This window comes from Oncorhynchus tshawytscha, linkage group LG14 (genome assembly GCF_018296145.1).
Source record: "Oncorhynchus tshawytscha isolate Ot180627B linkage group LG14, Otsh_v2.0, whole genome shotgun sequence".
Classification (NCBI taxonomy): Eukaryota; Metazoa; Chordata; class Actinopteri; order Salmoniformes; family Salmonidae; genus Oncorhynchus; species Oncorhynchus tshawytscha.
The window spans coordinates 13,216,149-13,238,176 of NC_056442.1; the positions used below are offsets into that span (position 1 = coordinate 13,216,149).

At 43.3% G+C, this 22,028-nt stretch overlaps 1 protein-coding gene across 3 annotated transcripts in view; it reads left to right on the forward strand.

Annotated features, from left to right (window-relative positions):
• LOC112253933 (gap junction alpha-5 protein) overlaps positions 1 to 22,028 on the forward strand; it is a 53,538-nt gene that overhangs the window by 26,247 nt on the left and 5,263 nt on the right. Inside the window, exons 1-2 of one of the 3 annotated variants that reach the window (XM_024426060.2) lie at positions 18,047 to 18,836; positions 21,117 to 21,258. The exons of 1 other annotated variant lie outside the window; for it this stretch is intronic. The gene's annotated coding sequence lies outside the window, so the exon portion shown is untranslated. Of the gene's footprint in view, positions 1 to 18,046; positions 18,837 to 21,116; positions 21,259 to 22,028 lie in introns of those variants that run through there. One more of the 3 variants, XM_042297055.1, reaches the window with a different exon arrangement.

Here is a 22,028-nt window from a genome sequence, read left to right on the forward strand (position 1 = left end):
ACATGCGGAGATCATACGTTCCACTACTCTGCGTCTCACAAGGACAGGGTGGTTGGAACCAAAAATCTCAAATTTGGACTCATCATACCAAAGGACAGATTTCCACCAGTCTAATGTCCATTGCTCGTGTTTCTTGACCCAAGCAAGTCTCTTCTGATTGGTGCCCTTTAGTAGTGGTTTCGTTGCAGCAATTAGACAATGAAGGCCTGATTCACGTAGTCTCCTCTGAACAGTTGATTTTGAGATGTGTTAAGATGTGTTAATTGAACTCTGTGAAGCATTTATTTGGGCTGCAATCTGAGGTGTAGTTAATGAACTCTAATGCACATCCTCTGCAGTAGAGGTAACTATGGGTCTTCCTTAAAATAAAGAAAAACCCTGGAATTAGTTTTTCTTTTTAAGCAAAGTGAAGTGAAGTTATCTTGCTTGATTTGAATGAAATTGATCTTCATTGTACTGTGTACTTCAAAATATTATTAATGTGTCTAATAATTGTGGTATAACAGCATTTGACACTAGTTAAATGCCCATTTCTTAAATAAAAAAACAACAAAACAGAAACACTTCACACAGGGATGGCCATGGAGAAATGTCACCACTCTCAAAACTACAGATATCCCAAATACCTAGTTCCCTGTACATCACAATAGGCCTACATGGCTACACCTTATCCCTGTTCTATAGTCACCAATGGTCCCACCCCTAATCATGCTTCCAACAACCAGTGTTGGCTATAGATTTCACCCTGTTGGACACAGCCACAGCCACAGCCACACACACACACACACACACACACACACACACACACACACACACACTTACTTAATGGACAAGGGACAAGGCCATAGAAGAGAGGAGAAAGGGGTGAATGATTGTTCCCTCCATTCTGAGCGGAAGTGAATCCAGAGGTTCCTCTGTGACTGTGTGGGGCTGAAGGGCCAGTGGGAGGAAAGATAGGCTCATGGCTCATACAATGGAGGAAAGAGAAAGAGTGAAACTGGCATTGTAGTCACAGTGTAGGGAACGAGAGAGCGGTGGAGAGTAAGAAAGTGTGTGTTTAGCAATGAGAAAGACGAGAAGAGAAATAAATACATGAAAGAAGGAAGTAGAGATGATGAAAGAAAGGGTCAAGAAAGAGAGAGAAGTAGACTGTTTTAGAAGAGAGTTAAAGGAGTATCAGAACAACGCTTTTGTTCCACCCAAAGCAGCCAGTCAGATATGAGTTCACACCCAAGTTCCTGTTGCCAGCTGCTGCAACACAATGTTATCAGCCTGTGCGCATGCAATGGCCATTCCGTTCTGTTTGGACACACACACACACACACACACACACACACACACACACACGCACACACACACACACACACACACACACATGCTTAATCATTCTCTCAGGTGTACACACACAACACACCATATCCCAGGGCCAGGATTCTATCAGGTTTCAGATACAAGCTCCCCTCAGCACCACCCATGTGGATGGGACACACTTTGTCAGACGATAACCCTGCCCTGCATGGTGTGGCTATCACACGCCAGAGTTTAACAGCGCTAGGGGTCTTTATAAAAATAGGGTATCAAGAGGTTAGGGTTTATGTCCCACTACACTCTAGATTTATTTAACAGAAAATACATCTGGGCTAAAAGTAACCGTTGAAGATGTGAATGGATGTGAGGGAAGTACCTGGAAATTGTAATTATGTCTAAAACTTGAGTACTTCTTGTTAAAAGGCCACAGTTCAAAAGATTGTTATCATCCTCATTAGCACACACATTTAGCTTCCTGAGAGACATCACAATGGAACTTGGTACATTTATTTTCCTCAAACTCAAAAATCTATAACTTTGATCTAGATCTGTAATCTATACCAAGGTTATGTACTTTTGCCATTTCATAAATGCTATTTGTGGACATATAAATTGAACAGGATAAATCTGTAGAAACTGAATGACTCTATGAGTCTAGCACGTATGTTATGTGCAGTCAGGTGGTGAGGTGCCCCACCCAGCAGTGTGAGAGCAGGCCAGGGCAGAGGGATGACTGGGAGTCAGGTGTCTAAACCAGGAGACTCAACCCTACACAATGTTGTAGTAGAAGTGGTAGTGTAGTAGTAGTAGCAGTAGTAGCAGTAGTAATAGTAGTAGTAGCAGTAGTAGTAGTAGTAGCAGTAGTAGTAGAAGTAGCAGTAGCAGGAGTAGTAGTAGTAGTTGTAGTAGTAGTAGCAGTAGCAGTAGTAGTAGTTGTAGTAGCAGTAGGAGTAGTAGTAGTAGTAGTAGCAGTAGGAGTAGTAGTAGTAGAGGTAGTAGCAGTAGTAGTAGTTTTGATTGGTGTAACGTTAGAAACCACAAGTGTCTATCCAGATAATGAAAAGGCACCCACAAAAGAAAGTTTAAGGGACTTACATGTCATTTGTGGCGTGCATGATCATGAGCAGACCCACTGGGCATAATTTGGTTGAATCAATGTTGTTTCCATGTCATTTCAACCAACAACAACAAAAATATGATGATGTTGAATCAATGTGGAAAACACATTGGATTTGCAAAAATCATCAACGTAAGGGCATTTATTATGTCACTTTTAACCTAAATCCAATGACAAACCGTTTTCGGAATATTTGACAACTCAACTCAACCAAATGTAAATCAAAACTAGACATTGAACTGACCTCTGTGCCCCGTGGGAAGTCATTGTAGCCTATCATTTCACTTCCCATGTGAGAACCATGAGCACGGGCTGATATAGCTTTGTTGTACCACAGCAGAAGCCTCCCAGCAGCCTACCTACCAAAGATTGCACCATGTCCATTACAATGTAGAAAAACGCATATCAGCTATCTTTCAATAGCTATCCATATTACAGGCACTTCTTATTGTAACTATTTCTATGCCGAATTTGCGTCCGCAATTTATGGAAGCTGACAAAACTTGAGTTAACAATAGTTGACCAAGTCGAAGATAGGCCAGTGGTTTCCCTAAATCAATGCTTCTAACAAATCCTGCTCCAGAAACAGCCATAGCTGGCTAATCTTTTGAATACGGGTGTGGTAAAAAAAAACACCAGCAACAGATAACGTTAGCTAGCTAGATAAGGTTAGCATGCTAGCTAGATACACTGACAGCTGTCAGTGCCATATTTGTTGATGTTTATCAACTCCACATTTAAAATCCCACACCCAATTCAAAAACAAGTATAAGTAGACTTTGTCATTCTTCGGAGGTGGAACCTAAACGTGCATTTTCTCTCTGGGAGGGTCCTTTAAGACAATTTAAATTTCAATAGAGAAGTACAGACATTTAATGATTAGATAAAAGAACCCCCTTCCTTCTTTCTAATCACAGCATCAAATATGTTAATACATGTTCACACATAAAAAGGATAGTTTAAAAATGACAAATGCACCATATCCTTTGGAGAACTAGCAACATTGCTAACGCTTAGCTTTGGATGAGTGAACAAGTCTCAGAACTGTTTTTTGATGTCACACAATTATGTTTTATTGATAACCCAGATTTGTGTGATAGGATTGCAGATAGGACCTTGTAACACCAAGTTCAAAGGTGTTTGTGCACATAGAACGACTTAATTGCAAAAAAAAATGTCATTATAAATTATTTAAAAAAAAAATCTGACATATCTCATGTGAAGGAACACTTAAAGAGCACCTCTATATGAATAACAATGTTTTTCCTGCAATTCGTACGATAAGTTAGAAATTCCGATTCGTATAATATGTTACGAATTTGTAAGTACATAAGATCCCGTTCAATCTCTTTACATCGTTTAACCACTTTCTTTTTTAGTCGTTTAAGTTCAGACTGGAGTATTATTTCTGTTACGGTTTTCTAGGTGTGAAGGAGTCGGACCAAAATGCAGCGTGTAGATTGCGATCCATGTTTATTCAACAAACGTAAACACAAATCTAAATACAAACACTATAAAACAAATAACGTAACGAAAACCGAAACAGCCTATACTTGCGTAAACTAACACAGAGACAGGACCAAATACACTAAGGACAATCACCCACGACAAACTCAAAGAATATGGCTGCCTAAATATGGTTCCCAATCAGAGACAACGATAAACACCTGCCTCTGATTGAGAACCACTCCAGACAGCCATAGACTTTGCTAGATAACCCCACTAGCTACAATCCCAATACAAACACACCAGAACCCCAAGACAAAACACACCACAATACAAAAACCCCATGCCACACCCTGGCCTGACCCAATACATGAAGAAAAACACAAAATACTTAGACCAGGGCGTGACAGAACCCCCTAAGGTGCGGACTCCCGAACGCACCTCAAAACAATAGGGAGGGTACGGGTGGGCGTCTGTCCATGGTGGCGGCTCCGGCGCGGGACGTGGAACCCACTCAGTTAATGTCTTAGTCCCCTCTCCTCGCGTCCCTGGATAGTCCACCCTCGCCGCCGACCATGGCCTAGTAGTCCTCACCCAGAAACCCACTGGACTGAGGAGCAGATCGGGACTGAAGGACAGCTCGGGAGTGAGGGGAAGCTCGGGAGTGAGGGGAAGCTCGGGAGTGAGGGGAAGCTCGGGAGTGAGGGGAAGCTCGGGAGTGAGGGGAAGCTCGGGAGTGAGGGGAAGCTCGGGAGTGAGGGGAAGCTCGGGAGTGAGGGGAAGCTCGGGAGTGAGAGGAAGCTCGGGAGTGAGAGAAAGCTCGGGAGTGAGAGAAAGCTCGGGAGTGAGAGAAAGCTCAGGAGTGAGAGAAAGCTCAGGCAGGTAGGTAGATCTACCAGATCCTGGCTGGCTGGTGGTTTCAGCAGATCCTGGCTGACTGGCAGATCCTGGCTGACTGGCAGATCCTGGCTGACTGGCAGATCCTGGCTGACTGGCAGATCTGGAAGAGTCTGGTTGACTGGCAGATCTGGAAGAGTCTGGTTGACTGGCAGATCTGGAAGAGTCTGGTTGACTGGCAGATCTGGAAGAGTGGCTGACTGGCAGATCTGGAAGAGTCTGGTTGACTGGCAGATCTGGAAGAGTCTGGTTGACTGGCAGATCTGGAAGAGTCTGGTTGACTAGCAGATCTGGAAGAGTCTGGTTGACTAGCAGATCTGGAAGAGTCTGGTTGACTAGCAGATCTGGAAGGGTCTGGCTGACTGGCGGATCTGGAAGAGTCTGGCTGACTGGCAGATCTGGAAGAGTCTGGCTGACTGGCGGATCCTGGCAGACTGAAAGATCTGGCTGCTCCATGCTGACTGGCGGCTCTGGCTGCTCCACGCTGAGTGGCGGCTCTGGCTGCTCCATGTAGGCTGACAGCTCTGGCGGCTTCTTACAGACTGGCAGCTCTGGCGGCTCCGTGCAGACTGGCAGCTCCGTGCAGACTGGCAGCTCCGTGCAGACTGGCAGCTCCTTGCAGACTGGCAGCTCCTTGCAGACTGGCAGCTCCTTGCAGACTGGCAGCTCCTTGCAGACTGGCAGCTCTGGCTGCTCCATGCAGACTGACAGCTCTGGCTGCTTCATGCAGACTGACAGCTCTGGCTGCTCCATGCAGACTGACAGCTCTGGCTGCTCCATGCAGACTGACAGCTCTGGCTGCTCCATGCAGACTGACAGCTCTGGCTGCTCCATGCAGACTGACAGCTCTGGCTGCTCCATGCAGACTGACAGCTCTGGCTGCTCCATGCAGACTGGCAGCTCTGGCTGCTTCATGCAGACTGGCAGCTCTGGCTGCGCTGAACAGGCGGGAGACTCCGGCAGCGCTGGAGATGAGGAAAGCTCTAACAGCGCTAGATAGGCGGGAGACTCCGGCAGCGCAGGAGAGGAGAAAGGCTCCGACAGCGCTGGAGAGGCGAGGCGCACTGTAGGCCTGATGCGTGGTGCTGGTACTGGTGGTACTGGACCGAGGACATGCACAGGAAGCCTGGTGCGGGGAGCTGCTACCGGAGGGCTGGGGTGTGGAGGTGGTACTGGATAGACCGGACCGTGCAGGCGCACTGGAGCTCTTGAGCACCGAGCCTGCCCAACCTTACCTGGCTCGATGCCCACTCTAGCCCGGCCGTTACGAGGAGCTGGAATATACCGCACCGGGCTATGCACCCGCACTGGGGACACCGTGCGCACCACTGCATAACACGGTGCCAGCCCGGTCTCTCTAGCCCCCCGGTAACCACAGGAAGTTTGCAGAGGTCTCCTACCTGGCATAGCCATACTCCCTGTGAGCCCCCCCCTGACTCTCGGGCTTCCGTCCGCGCCGCCGTGCTTGCTTCGCCAACCTCATTCTCCGATAACCTTCCGCGCACTGCTCCATCGAATCCCAGGCGGGCTCCGGCACTCTCCCTGGGTCGACCGCCCACCTGTCTATCTCCTCCCAAGAAGTATAGTCCATACTGTACTCCTCTTTGGGCTGCTCCTGTTGGCTCCTCTCCTGCTGCACCTGTTGCCTCTCCTGCTGCTCCTGCCTGTTGACACGCTGCTTGGTCCGTTGGTGGTGGGTGATTCTGTTACGGTTTTCTAGGTGTGAAGGAGAGTCGGACCAAAATGCAGCGTGTAGATTGCGATCCATGTTTATTCAACAAACGTAAACACGAATCTAAATACAAACACTATAAAACAAATAACGTAACGAAAACCGAAACAGCCTATACTTGCGTAAACTAACACAGAGACAGGACCAAATACACTAAGGACAATCACCCACGACAAACTCAAAGAATATGGCTGCCTAAATATGGTTCCCAATCAGAGACAACAATAAACACCTGCCTCTGATTGAGAACCACTCCAGACAGCCATAGACTTTGCTAGATAACCCCACTAGCTACAATCCCAATACAAACACACCAGAACCCCAAGACAAAACACACCACAATACAAAAACCCCATGCCACACCCTGGCCTGACCCAATACATGAAGAAAAACACAAAATACTTAGACCAGGGCGTGACAATTTCCTCAAAACCAAAAATCTATAAAAAAAATGTTTTACTCAGACACCTGCAATCCATTCAAAACCTCCCACAACTACCAAAGTTGGGTCTTCACCCACTAGTTGAGAATCGCTGACCTAAAGGGCTTCTGAGAAAGGGCACTGAATATCAACACGTAACATTGTAGTCGCAAAGCCAGTGTAGGCCTGTGGTTTTCTAATCTCTTTTTTTCTATCGTTTCATGACTCTTCAAAAGTCACTATAGTGGATATGGTGTGCGACTGTAGGAATATCCTGTATGCACTTTTCAGGAATACTTCAAAGGTTTGAACTGCAATGGGCAATTTTGTATTTTCAGTTGGACTAACTGCAATTCAGAATCATCCAAAGATCAATCAAGAATGAATGCTATCTGAATGTTAATTTCACTGCCAAACTCTTCCTTTAATCTGGAATAATTCCTAATCATTCCAACTTCACACACTTTATCTTGCATGAGGTAATTCAGCACATTTGTGAGATGAGCATGTATTTGACAGAGTCCCGTGAAATTGAAAATTGAGTTGAACATTTGTCTGGTATTCACTTTTCTCTGCAGTGAGAACGTTCCCGGGCCGTGTCGCCATCACACAAAGTGCTTTCCCTTCTCTGTCTCTCTCTCTCTGTCTCTCGCTTTCTCTCTGTTCTTTCTATTCTTAATACCAGGTTCAGATGTCAGCTCGGGGAAAGGATGACTTGTCTGAAATATCAGCAGAACTTTTGTTGGGCAGAGTCGATAAGAGTGAACCCTTTTGCTGAGTAGGGAAAGCTGCTGTCTTTCTCCCTATTGTTCAGGGAGGTTAAAGAAAAGAATGAGAGGTGACACGGGTCCACCAGGGGAGACGGATGCAAACACCAAAGGGTCGAGGGATTTTTGTCTCTTTTTGTCCTCGAAACAAAGTTTTTAATGGTCAAAGTATTAAACTCCTAAAGAGACACCTATGTCTTTTGTTTGGCCATTGAGAAGTCAAACGACATGATTGTGCTGACATTGCAACACAACCGTGTTAATTTCGCCAACAAAAATAATGGTTGCAGCATCTGTGGAACGTTGATAACAATGGCAATGTCACTGTGTGATGGAGGGTGCAACCCATATTACTTTGCCAATACTCTGGTGATTGTGCTACACTCTCTCTCACTCTCTCTGGGAAGATTTGACATATAATAATATATTCCACTTAGCATATGCTTTTACGGCAACACATAATGGTATTCATGGTATTTTCAGTGGTGTAAAGTACTTAAGTAAAAATACTTGAAAGTACTACTTAAGTAGTTTTTTGGGTGTCTACTCTACTTTACTATTTATATTTTTGACAACTTATAACGATGTGCGCTGAGAGTCGGGAAGCAAGTTCAGGGAGTGAGTGTTTAAACACACCATAATACAAAATAAGAAACATGAACAACGCACAGACATGACACAGGAACAGAAACAATGATGCCTCGCATTTTCTGTGAGTCTCTTTGATCAGCTTATTCAAGCCAGCCAGCAGCTGCGTCCTTACCGCAGTAGCCTACAGTACGTGCGTCCAGCAACCAGAATGTCGATGGCAAGATACTTGCATCCATCCCACTCAAAGGGAGTGACACATATAGGGAAGGTAATCAGGGAGGTGATGGAGTCCGGGTGAGTCTGATGACGCGCAGGTGTGAGTAACGATGGCGCAGGTGTGCGCCATAATGAGAAGCCTGATGACCTAGAGGCCGGAGAGGAAGCACACGTGACACAACTTTTACTTCACTACATTCCTAAATAAAACAATATACTTTTTACTTCATACATTTTCCCTGACACCCAAAAGTAGTCGTTACATTTTGAATGCTTAGCAGGACAGGGAAATTCATGCACTTATCAAGAGAACATACCTGGTCATCCCTACTTCCTCTGATCTGGCTGACTCTAAACACATGCTTCATTTGTAAATGATGTCTGAGTGTTGGAGTGTGCACCTGGCTATCCGTTCTTTTTTAAATGATGCCATCTGGTTTGCTTAATTTAAGGAATTTGAAATTATTTATACTTTTACTTTTACTTTTGACACTTAAGGATATTTTATCAATTGTATTTACTTTGATACTTAAGTATATTTAAAAGCAAATACTTTTACTCAAGTAGTATTTTACAGGATGACTTTCACTTTTACTTGAGTCATTTTCTGTTAAGGTATCTTTACTTTTACTCAAGTATGAAATTGGGTACTTCTTCCACCACTGGGTATTTGACTAGCAAATTTTTTGCGCATTTCATGTCCAAGTCATAAACTTAGATTCAAACCATATCGCAGAAGTATAGCAGGAGACCTATTTTTGTAGGTGAAATAGCTCCGTTTGTTCTTCACGTTTGGCTGAGAAATCGCCCGGAAATTGCAGTCACAAAAACTGCAAAATATATTCCAAATTAGCTCCATAATATCGACAGAAACATGGCAAACGTTGTTTATAATCCATCCTCAAGGTGTTTTTCAAATATGTATTCGATAATATATACGTTGGGACAATTGGTTTTTCAGTAGGACCGATTGGAGTAATGGCTACCTCTGTATTTTACTCGAGAGTCACCCTGGGAGCCATCAGGTGACCACTGACGCAATGTAGCCGCCTACGGCTATTCTTCAACATAAATGCGTAAAACTACATCACAATGCTGTAGACACCTTGGGGAATACGTAGAAAGCGTAAGCTGGTTGATAACACATTCACAGCTCAATAGGGACTCATTGGAACGCAGCGTTTTCAAAACCTGGGGCACTTCCAGATTGGATTTTTCTCAGGCTTTCGCCTGCAACATCAGTTCTGTTATACTCACAGACAATATCTTTACAGTTTTGGAAACATTAGAGTGTTTTCTATCCTAAGCAATTATATGCATATTCTAGCATCTTTGTCTGACAAAATATCCCGTTTAAAACGGGAACGTTTTATGAAAAATGAAAATACTGCCCCTAGAGTCGCAACAGGATAACTTATTAATAGAGGTCTTTCCCGATACGGACAGAATCCAGCTCTTAATTGAGCTACACAATCAATTTTAGACACTTTGGTATGATTTGGACATGAAACATGAAACATGCTTATATCGGGGATAGAGACTGGCATTGGATTCGTGCCACAGTAAACAAATGTCATTTTGTAATTTGGTTGAACTATCCCTTTAAGAGATTGGGTTGGAATTTGACAATGACGAAGATTAGCGACAGTTGGACAACTCCTGTCATTTTCTACCTCCAAACGAGCTTCAATGCCATACAACACTCCTTCTGTGGCCTCCAACTGCTCTTAAACGCTAGCAAACCAAATGCATGCTTTTCAACCGTTCGCTGCCTGCACCCGCCCACCTGACTAGCATCACTACTCTGGACGGTTCTGACCTTGAATACGTGGACAACTACAAATACCTAGGTGTCTGGCTAGACTGTAAACTCTCCTTCCAGACTCATATCAAACATCTCCAATCCAAAATCAAATCTAGAATCGGCTTTCTATTCCGCAACAAAGCCTCCTTCACTCACGCCGCCAAACTTACCCTAGTAAAACTGACTATCCTACCGATCCTCGACTTCGGCGATGTCATCTACAAAATAGCTTCCAATACTCTACTTAGCAAATTGGATGTAGTCTATCACAGTGCCATCTGTTTTGTTACCAAAGTGCCTTATACCACCCACCACTACGACCTGTATGCTCTAATCGGCTGGCCCTCGCTACATATTCGTCCCCAGACCCACTGGCTCCAGGTCATCTACAAATCTACAAGTCCATGCTAGGTAAAGCTCCGCCTTGTCGCACTGCTTTGCTTTATCTTGGCCAGGTCGCAATTCTAAAGGAGAACTTGTTCTCAACTAGCCTACCTGGTTAAATAAAGGTGAAAATAAATAAATAATAATAATAATAATAATATTTTGGCTTCATCTATTGTGTATACCTGCATATTAACTCATTTTCATCATATAAATAATCCCATCCAGATCTGTCCCATTTCAGGTACTTTGATTGTTTGATTGAGCTTGGAGGTGCCAGGTGTGCGGGATTTGCACTTTTGGCACACTTTATTGGTTCCATTGCACTTAGGCAAGCTCAGTCAAGTGCAGCTAATGTACTGGGGTGGAAAACAAATACTATTTGAACCCAGGTCTGAACCCACCCCTAGATTAAATATGTACTTGAGTATTACATTAGGTTGCTGAATCTAGTCAGTGTACCCATCCTCACCATATTAGGGTGTCCTCTCTCTCCCCTTTCCCCTTTTATCAAGACATAAGCAAGGCTCTCCCTGACAGGCTCATTTAAGGCAGGCGGTTGCCCTGGCATTGCTCTCACCTATGCTGGGTGGAGTGAGAGAGGGCTAAATAAAGGGAAGGCATTTTATCTGTGTTCTCATGACCAGCAATATAGAGAGGCAATATGAGAGGTGTCAGGAGTCAGAGAGGTGCTGATGACAAGCGCTAGAGGCCTGGTCACACTTTCCACTTAAAGTTACAAACCCCATCACCCTAGAGGAGGGAGGGAGGGAGGGAGGGAGGGAGGGAGGGAGGGAGGGAGGGAGGGAGGGAGGGAGGGAGGGAGGGAGGGAGGGAGGGAGGGAGGGAGGGAGGGAGGGAGGGAGGGAGGGAGGGAGAAACAGTGGAAGAGAGAGAGAGAGAGAGAGAAACAGTGGAAGAGAGAGAGAGCAATAGTGGAAGAGAAAGAGAGTGAGAGAGAGTGGAAGAGAGAGAAACAGTGGAAGAGAGAGAGAGACAGTGGAAGAGGGAGAAACAATGGAAGAGAGAGAGAGAGACAGTGGAAGAGAGAGAAACAATGGAAGAGAGAGAGACAGTGGAAGAGAGAGAAACAATAGAAGAGAGAGAGACAGTGGAAGAGAGAGAAACAGTGGAAGAGAGAGAAACAGTGGAAGAGGGAGAGACAGTGGAAGAGAGAGAAACAATAGAAGAGAGAGAGACAGTGGAAGAGAGAGAAACAATAGAAGAGAGAGAGACAGTGGAAGAGAGAGATAGTGGAAGAGGGAGAAACAGTGGAAGAGAGAGAAACAATGGAAGAGAGAGAGACAGTGGAAGAGAGAGAAACAATAGAAGAGAGAGACAGTGGAAGAGAGAGAAACAGTGGAAGAGAGAGAAACAGTGGAAGAGGGAGAGACAGTGGAAGAGAGAGAAAGTGGAAGAGAGAGAAACAGTGGAAGAGAGAGAAACAGTGGAAGAGAGAGAAACAATAGAAGAGAGAGAGACAGTGGAAGAGAGAGAAACAATAGAAGAGAGAGAGACAGTGGAAGAGGGAGAAACAGTGGAAGAGAGAGAAACAATGGAAGAGAGAGACACAGTGGAAGAGAGAGAAACAATAGAAGAGAGAGAGACAGTGGAAGAGGGAGAAACAGTGGAAGAGAGAGAAACAGTGGAAGAGAGAGAGACAGTGGAAGAGAGAGATAGTGGAAGAGGGAGAAACAGTGGAAGAGAGAGAAACAATGGAAGAGAGAGAAACAGTGGAAGAGAGAGATAGTGGAAGAGGGAGAAACAGTGGAAGAGAGAGAAACAATGGAAGAGAGAGAGACAGTGGAAGAGAGAGAAACAATAGAAGAGAGAGACAGTGGAAGAGAGAGAAACAATAGAAGAGAGAGAGACAGTGGAAGAGAGAGAAACAATAGAAGAGAGAGACAGTGGAAGAGAGAGAAAGAATAGAAGAGGGAGAAACAGTGGAAGAGAGAGAAACAATAGAAGAGAGAGACACAGTGGAAGAGAGAGAAACAGTGAAGAAGAGGTGGAAGAGAGAAACAGTGGAAGAGAGAGAAACAATGGAAGAAGAGATAGAAGAGACAGTGGAAGAGAGAAAAACAATGGAAGAAGAGAGAGAGACAGTGGAAGAGGGAGAGACAGTGGAAGAGAGAGATAGTCGAAGAGGGAGAAACAGTGGAAGAGAGAGATAGTGGAAGAGGGAGAAACAGTGGAAGAGAGAGAGAAAGAGAGAGAGTGGAAGAGGGAGAAACAGTGGAAGAGGGAGAAAAAGAGAGAGAGTGGAAGAGGGAGAGACAGTGGAAGAGAGAGACAGTGGAAGAGAGAGAAACAATGGAAGAGAGAGAGACAGTGGAAGAGAGAGAAACAGTGGAAGAGAGAGAAACAATGGAAGAGAGAGAGACAGTGGAAGAGAGAGAAACAGTGGAAGAGAGAGCGAGAGAGAGAGAGTGGAAGAGGGAGAGACAATGGAAGAGAGAGAAACCATGGAAGAGGGAGAGACAATCAATGGAAGAGAGAAACAGTGGAAGAGAGAGAAACAGTGGACGAGGGAGAAACTGTGGAAGAGGGAGAGAAACAGTGGAGGAGAAAGAGAGACAGTGGAAGAGGGAGAGAAACAGTGGAGGAGAAAGAGAGACAGTGGAAGAGGGAGAGAAAAAGTGGAGGAGAGAGAGAGAGACAGTGGAAGAGAGAGAGCGAAGGATCATCACCTAAACCTAATGATTCTCATCTAATGCGTATCACATAAAGTTTTGGCTGCCAACCGACTTCATCAGAAGGAGGAACCTAGATGTTTCCCATTTGCTTCAACTGGGTCATTCCATTGTCTCATGCTCCTTAACAGAGCTGTGATTGGTCCAACCCAAAGCCGGTTGAGTGGCCAACCGAACTAGGACATAAAAAGATTGAGAAACCGTAAAGAGTAAAGATTGAGAAACTGTGAACAGCTTCCTGATACAGGCCTATTCATTCAGATTAAAGGGGCAGTTCCCTCCAAAAATCTAACTTAGATGTTTTCAGACTTTAAATGTGTTCTAATGTAGAGATGAATCCATGTCCTATGCCATCAAATGTGTAGATACAGCTACATGTATACGCCTCAAATTCCAAATAAATGGAAAATGATAAGCACATACTAAAATCTGGAAATTATATGGCACTTACCCTTTCCATTCCACAGATGGCCTGGGACGTCTGCTTCCAACTCACACTCTCAAACACACAGATCCCCTGAACGCAGCTCACTCTCCAGATCCCAATCACCTGAATTCTGTCCACCTGTTCACACACCTGTATGTCATTTAAACACACTATTTAGTTCAGTTCTTTGCAGCCCATTATTGTGAGGTATTGCTTGTTTTGTTATACGGTCTAGTCGGAGCTCTGTTTAGTTCTGTATTGGTCCTCCTATGTATCACAGTTTTTGGCCATCCTCACTAACGATGCCTTTTTGCCTATTCCCTGCCTGTGCTTTTGTCTAACAGATTTCCTGTCGTCAACCTCTTGCCTGATCTCCTGGATTACGTCGTTAGCCTTTTCCCTGCCTGTACAGTTACCTTTTTTGGAGTCCCTGTGTACGATCTTCTGCCTGTCCCTGGACCCAGCTACCTGCCTCCTCCTGTGGTCCTTTTCAAATAAATACCTGCTGCGCCCTGCGCTTGAAACCAGCACTCTGTCTCCTATCGTATTCATTACAGACAGATACTTGTCTCAACATAAGACCACTTTTGAAATGTCTGAAAACATCTGACCAACTTTGATTTTGGAATGTACATCCCCTTTAACATAATTGTCAACATTTAAGCACGAAAACAACAATTTTGTTATTGGAAGTCTAAAGTAATGTAACTGCCCCCAGATTTGTGTAGACACTGGTGCCAGGACCTAGCTCCTGTTGTGTCTTTGGCATCATTAAAACTGAAGATTTATCAAATAACTCTTGTAGTGGAAATTTCCTGTATTTACCAAATCATGAGAGTAAACCACACACAAGTCAGAGTTATCATAAAGTCCATCTTTAATTATATGAGCTCCATCACAACCATGTGACTCTCAGATCAATTCAGTGTCTATAAATGATTTCTCTGAGAGTGCTTACAAAACAGTTCTTAGTATCATTTATAGCCAAGACACACCCGTCTCAACTCACATGACGAATAACAGATCTTAGGAACATTACAAAGGAAGACTTTACTTGAGAGAGGAGTTTTCCATAGCCAGACAGCATTAGCTATAAATTATCGTTCAGTTTGCTCTCCTAAAACGAGGTTCTACTTCTCGTTCTTGGTACAACATAGTACCAAGACATTAGGATATATATCAATTGTCATTTTAGACACTCCCATTCTGGACAAGCTCACGGAGACACAGTGACTGGCACACAGACATTGTGGAGCCAAGAGATAATTGGTTCCCCCTCAATCATCCTTTAACATGGTTTAAAAGAGATGTTTACAACCGGCCAACAGTATTATCCAAAAATAGACATTCTAATGACATATCTCACATAAGCATGAAATAAAATAAATAAAACATTTTATTTATAAATGTTACCTAAATAATTCTGATTCTGCCACGACATTCTCTGTAATTATTATTGCGTGATTAAACTGCCTTAATCATGTAAATGTAATTAACTAGGAAGTCGGAGCACCAAGGAAAATATTCAGATTACAAAGTTATAATTTTCCTAATATAGCTTCAGATATTTTAATATCTGATCACTTAGTCTTCTGATTAATGAATTATTCTTTACCTCACAATAGTCTCATTCCAAAAGTTGTAAATTGTTGGTTATCTGCACGAACCCAGTCTTCACTTTAAAATCGTTTATTTACTAACTAAGTACTCACAGACATGCATAACACAAAAAATAATCAAAGTAGATATGGTTACAAAGAAATGATAGGTGGAATGTGCCCTAGTGGGCTAAACCGGCATGGCGGCTTGTTAGACAGAGGGACTGATAAGGGCGCGAAAGATAAGAGACACTACAAAGTTGATAATTATAACAATTGAAATGCTAATCCTTTGCACGTGAACGCTCACTCATTTGGGAATAACTGCAATCAATATATATATTTACGCTCAGTGTGTCGTTGCGATCTCTGTTGAAAAGTTTGTTTCTGTTGGAGAGTTTGTCCGCCCTATCTCTCTCTTTGTCGTGGTTAGAATGGATATTTCAGAGTGACATTCATTCATGTCATTATAGAATAAATGTTTCGGCCGTTGTCGGTCTTCGCGTTCAATGATACCGAATTCCTAGCTGCAGACTAGTAATTAATATCAAAGACTTGTTCTTATTCTGTCGGTATCAATAGTCTGAGTTGAACCATGGTTAAAAGATTCATGGTTAATGGATGGTTAAAAGATTCAACAATCTACTCAAGTCTTATTTCCCTCTGTGATAGAGGTACTGGTCTCGTCTCAACCCTTAGCCCCCCTCGTAATTGAGGTAAGCTCGGTCTGGTGATAGAAAACCCAGGTGGGGGTTTTATTCGGAACATAGAAAAGAGCTGTCTCATGATGCCGGGTCCTGTCTGTGCCCCTGGGGCACATGCCAATGAATAAGTGAAACGTTAAAGAGAAATACAATTCTCTCACATTAACATAATTTCACAAATAGTTTCATCTTTACTCATTAATTTTGTACAACAATTAGATGTAAGCCTCATAACTGAGACTGTTGTAATAAACAGGATTATGTTAATGTGGCGGTATTGTCTCTCATGAGTTTCACAAATTTGTACCAAACGGACCAGTTCGTAGCTCGTTACTTCACCAATCTTTTACACATTCTTCAGAACATGAATATTGTTCAGACCTCAAGTTCTGTGAGGTGGAAGACATTCCTTTGTTCTCTCTATGAAAACTCACTCTCTCTATACTGTCTGGCTATGAGGCAGGATTCTCCTCCAGGAATTTACGACCTGAGGTCGCACTAGCCTGGGTGTAGGAGAGACAGAGAGAGGGGGATGGTGCAGAGGGAGAGGGAATAGTGTAGGGCAACGTCATGACACTCCAGACTAGACAATCACCGAACAGGAATACTCATGATACCAAGAAAACTGGCTAAATGTGTGCCCTCTCGGACAGATGTTTTGTCACAAGTCTGAACATTACAAAGCTGTTCTTTCTGATTTGTGGTTGGAGAAGAAGGGGTAAATAAAAGACCTAGCAACAACAGGAGACAAACACTCTCTGTGTTGGTTACGATTGAGCTCCTCTGGCCATGCTGTTTGGTCTACAATGACTGACATGACAATTTTGAGTCCAACCATGTGCTTGCCTGAAAATTCTCTGTGGTCCTTTGTGAAAGGCACATTTGTTTTTGTAGAAGGAATAATTGTTGTCGAATCATGCCAGAGCTGTAGGCGATCAGTTGAATTTGAACCGTTGGAATACTGCAGCGGTCCATGTCAACGCCCGAATGCAGCCTACAGTCTGATTATTTAAAAATGTGTTCCAAAAGGGTTCTTCAGCTGTCCCTATAGGAGAACCCTTTTTGGTTCCAGGTAAAACCCTCTGTGAACAGGGTTCACCCTGGAACCCAAAAGGGTTCTTCCTGTAACCAAAAAGGGATCTCAAAAGGATTCTCCTGTGGGACAGGCAATTATCCCTTTTAATGGAGGGGAGACCACGGGCGTCAATGGTTTAACTGGTGTAAGTACAGTATTACAAGGGGGGGGGGGATAAGATAAGATCCCCATAAGATAAGCCTTTTTGGTTCCATGTAGAACCCACTGTGGAAAGGGTTTTTACATGGAACCCAAAAGGGTTGTACCTGTAACCAAAAAGGGTTATCTTATGGGGACCACCGAATAACCCTTTGGAACCCTTTTTTCTAATAGTGTACTTGCTTATAGCCATAAGGCTGTAATGGTTTTGCAAACATGCCTTTAAAAGCAATCTGTAAAATCAGGAAGTCATGGAAAATCAAGTTGTAATTTGGTTACTTACTTACTTACTTCAAAATAGATTGCATGTGCCCCTCTCTTTCTCCCAGTCTGTGCGTTTGCTTATGTGTGTGTGTGTGCGTGTGTGCGTGTGCGTGCGTGCGCGTGTATGTGTGTGTGTGTATGTGTGTGTGTGTTCTTGAGTGCGTGCGTGTGTGTGAGTCGTGCACTCCTGTATATGCGTGTGTGTGGGTCTACATGTATGGTTTAGAGGGAGCATAGACAAAATGGGAGTTAGTGGCCAATGTAGAATTGCCATTGTGCTCTAATACAATCTGACTTCCCCTCCTGACCTGAGATATTCCTCTCTCTAGAAATGAGAACCAGGCAGGCAAAACGAGGGCATTGTGGGCTGAGAGAGAGAGGAAGGCAGAGGAGGAGGAGGAGGAGGAGGAAGGGAGGAGGCTGTGGGAGGGCTGCAGGGTACTGGGTAGGGTAGGAGGACAGGCCACAAGTGATGCCTGGTATTTCTTCCACTGCCCACATGCTTAAGGCTGCATTTCTGTCCGTGGTCCATCTGGTAGTCTCCTACATTACAAACAGCTGCTCCTGCTCATCAGCCTTAGGTCTGTGCCCTCATCTACTCCGTCCGTCCTCAAAGTCTGCATCACCAGTCCCTCTGCCCTGATCTCTGCCAAGGAATGAAAAAAGGAGAAAGATAGGGAAATAGTCATTATAGTTGACAAAAACGTTTAAGTTTTCTTTCAAGTTGAAAGAGTTCGTTTTATTCTGATCAATTGACAGATAGTGGATTTGATCCCTCAACACATCAAGCCAACTGGTGAGAGACTCAATTTTCTGCCCCAGTGGAGAGAGATAAACAGCTTTCTGTCTGGACTCTAGACGAGAGACTCGACATTGGGGGACAAACCCAGTCATCTTTAGCCAGGACACTGAAAGAGACTAAGTTTGCTGCTTTACCTTGAGAGACACAACCTTCTGTGTCAAGACAAGACAAGACGAGCAGTTTTCTGTCTAAACAGAGACAGAAAAGCCTAGAAAGAGAGACCCAAGACCTCTGGATTTCACCCTCTCAGGGACAGTTTTTTGCCTTAATACTGAAACGGAGATTACGACTGTTCTACTACAATATTCCTTACCCCTAATATTGAGAGTCCTTCACTTTTCTTTCCTGTCACCTGAACACTGAGAAAACCTTTCTGCATTCTCATTTTTAACAGAAAAGGCACCAGCCGGGTCTAAGCAGCTGCATCTCAGGTAGAGTAACTTTGTTTGTCTGTCTCTGTCTGTCTGTCTGTCTGTCTGTCTGTCTGTCTGTCTGTCTGTCTGTCTGTCTGTCTGTCTGTCTGTCTGTCTGTCTGTCTGTCTGTCTGTCTGTCTGTCTGTCTGTCTGTCTGTCTGTCTGTCTGTCTGTCTGTCTGTCTGTCTGTCTCTGTGTGTGTCCCAGTGGTAGAAAAAGTATCCAATTTTCATTCTTGAGTAAAAGTAAAGATACCTTTTAATAGAAAATTCCTCAAGTAAAAGTGAAAGTCACCCAGAAAATACTACTTGAGTAAAAGTATTTGGGTTTTAAATATACTTAAGTATCAAAAGTAAATGTACTTTCTAAAATATACTTAAGTATCAAAAGAAAAAGTACAAAATATTTGTTATTCCTTATATTAAGCAAACCAGACACATTTACAATTGAGGCATTTGTGTTTAGTGAGTTCACTAGATCAGAGGAAGAAGGGATGACCAGGGATGTTAAGCATTCAAAATAATGAGTGCTTTTGAGTGTCACAGAAAAAAATACATAATTTTTTTAGGAATGTAGTGGAGTAAAAGTAAAAGTTGTCCATAGTATAAGTAGTAAAGTACAGATACCAAAAAAAACTACTTAAGTAGTACTTTCAAGTATTTTTACTTAAGTAATTTACACCACTGGTGTGTGCATGCATGGATGTAGATCTGTAGCATCTGCTGTGATGTTGAAGGAGTAAGCATTGTTATGTTAGTACTGAAATATTGTCCGACCTGTCAGATGAATTTGAGATCTAAAGTTGACTCTTTTAGACCAAGGGATTGCAGCCAACACATATAAAAGCAGTTTTTCGTCAACTACTCTGGCATTGTCTCCAAAGACACAAAACCCTCCTTGTCTTTCAGACTTTTTTGTTTGTGCTGCTGGTGATCATGCCGAAAATAAAACAAACATGACATAGGAAGGAAAAGACCAGCAAGCCAAACAATATAGAGAGCAGTCAAAATAGGGAAGTCATACTTTCTCAGAGCTTGGACTATTGCTATTAGTAATGGGTGGACCCTTATCCTGATGTAATCTCTTAATATTACATTGTCCTGTGACCTTGGGGCAAAATGTGGCCAAAAGTATTCAATGGGCTTTGAGTGACATGAAAGAATGGTGTTGGAGCTTAAAGGAAAGGACATGATGTCAGACAAACTCTGAGACATCCACAGTTAGATGGTGCTGACACCTTTACACACACTATATATACCTTTCTCGTTAACCTTTTGTAGAAGCAGTTGACCTTAGACACTTAAACAAGTCGCTTGATAATAACAAAGCTTTGAATGATGAATGGCAGTTATTCAGTCAAAGCTAATTCTACAAATTGTTTAAAGATATAGGACTATGCTCTTTGAAATTGGAAAAGAAATGGTCTTAAGTAGTCTCTTAAAAGTAAGTAAGTAAAAGGGACTGAACGATTCGGGAGGAGTCCAATACCCTCATTGGTCAGACTTCTAAAAGTGAAGTGTGGAATTGCTGATAGACTATAAGGATAGGCTAAAGATGATCCAAATGTTCAAATGTCCAAACCCTTTAGTCTGTAGCTCCCAGGTCTCAATAACTGGGAGTAAATGGTGTGTGTGTGTCTACCAAGACATAACATAATGAAGTCATGGCTGGTTTACTCTACCACTACAGTGCCTCTACAGAAAGCTATCGTTCAGGTACCAGACTTGAGTAAACCCTGCTGGATGGTTCACCTTTTTGAAGTTTTATCTTATTTTCTACTTTCAAATGTGAACTATCCCTGATGGGAAAATTGTTCATTTGTGGTCTGTATGAGGATTGATTATGTTAATAATAACTTATTTATGAGCAGGGTGGAAAGGCGAAGGCCCCAGTGGACTGTCTCCCCTATTTCAAATTAGTCAAGGGGCTAAGAGCCAAGTCTGCTAGGAAGGCATGAGTCAAAATCATCATGTTGCTGTGACTGACCTAGAGGGACCATACTGTATGTATGCCATGACACCATTATTTGGTTAACACAGACATATGACAAAAAGCAGAATAAAGGATTGTGTGCTGTGCTTTCCTTATATCACAGAACAGAAAGAACCACCCTGTCCTCTCCTATCAGGTGTCCCGGGGTGTTTTCGGGGTATTTCCCCCTTCCCTCTCCATTCAACAGCTGCCCTCAGTGTCACCAGCACAGAAATACAATTACCATAAGGGACATTCCCAGCCATGAGCGTGACATTGCCGTGGTCTGAGGGGCTTTGTCCATTCTAGTTTTCCTATTTCTATAGACTCCAGACAAGCACCAAGCACTGTAAAGTGAGCATCATTGTTCTCCTTTCCGAGGTAAACAACAGAAGGAGGAGGGCGGAAGGGCAGAGGGAGCACCTTCTTCCTCCCTAAAGTACCCCCAGCTGCCAAGACCCCAGTCAGGTACATTGTCCTGGTGCTGATCTAAGTAAGACGGAGCCTGCAAAGTGCCAACAAGCACGAAAACCATAAAAAGCTGGTCTGGGATATTTTTTTATATTTTTTTATGTAAACACACAGCAGGACTGCTTGGTGTGAGAAAAAAAACGATTGAAGGGTTGGTGTTTTTTCTCATAGCGCAGAGATTAGGTTTTTTGAAACTTGTTTTCTTGAGTATGGGCGATTTCCTTTTAAGTGCCTTGGCAGTAGGAAATCATATTGTTTGACATTGCTTCCTCAACTGCCTATGGGGAGACAGGATGGCGACCAAGACCCCTCAGACAGAAATGTAAAGGGATGTGAGTTGCTATGGGAAGTGAGTCAGTCTCAATGACTGTTCTCAAACTGATTTACTGCATCAGCAGTAAAAACCTATTCTTCCCCCTAGAAATAAATTCCAGGTTATTTTGCCATGTTTGAATAACTGTTTCTATACACCAATATGGGCCAGTATTATTTATATTATGTCTTAAATAAACTACTTTCCACTCAGCCATAGTTCCCATAACCACTAGAACTTAAAACATCCTGCCACACAAACTACTGGTCTGCTGTAGATAAAGAAGGGAACCCCTATTGGTCCACTCTCCCTCAGGCACACACACTTAATTTTTAAAACCTTTATTTAACTAGGCAAGTCATTTAACAACAAATTCTTACTTTCAATGACAGCCTTGGATCAGTGGGGTAACTGCCTTGTTCAGGGGCAGAACAACAGATTTTTACCTCTGTCA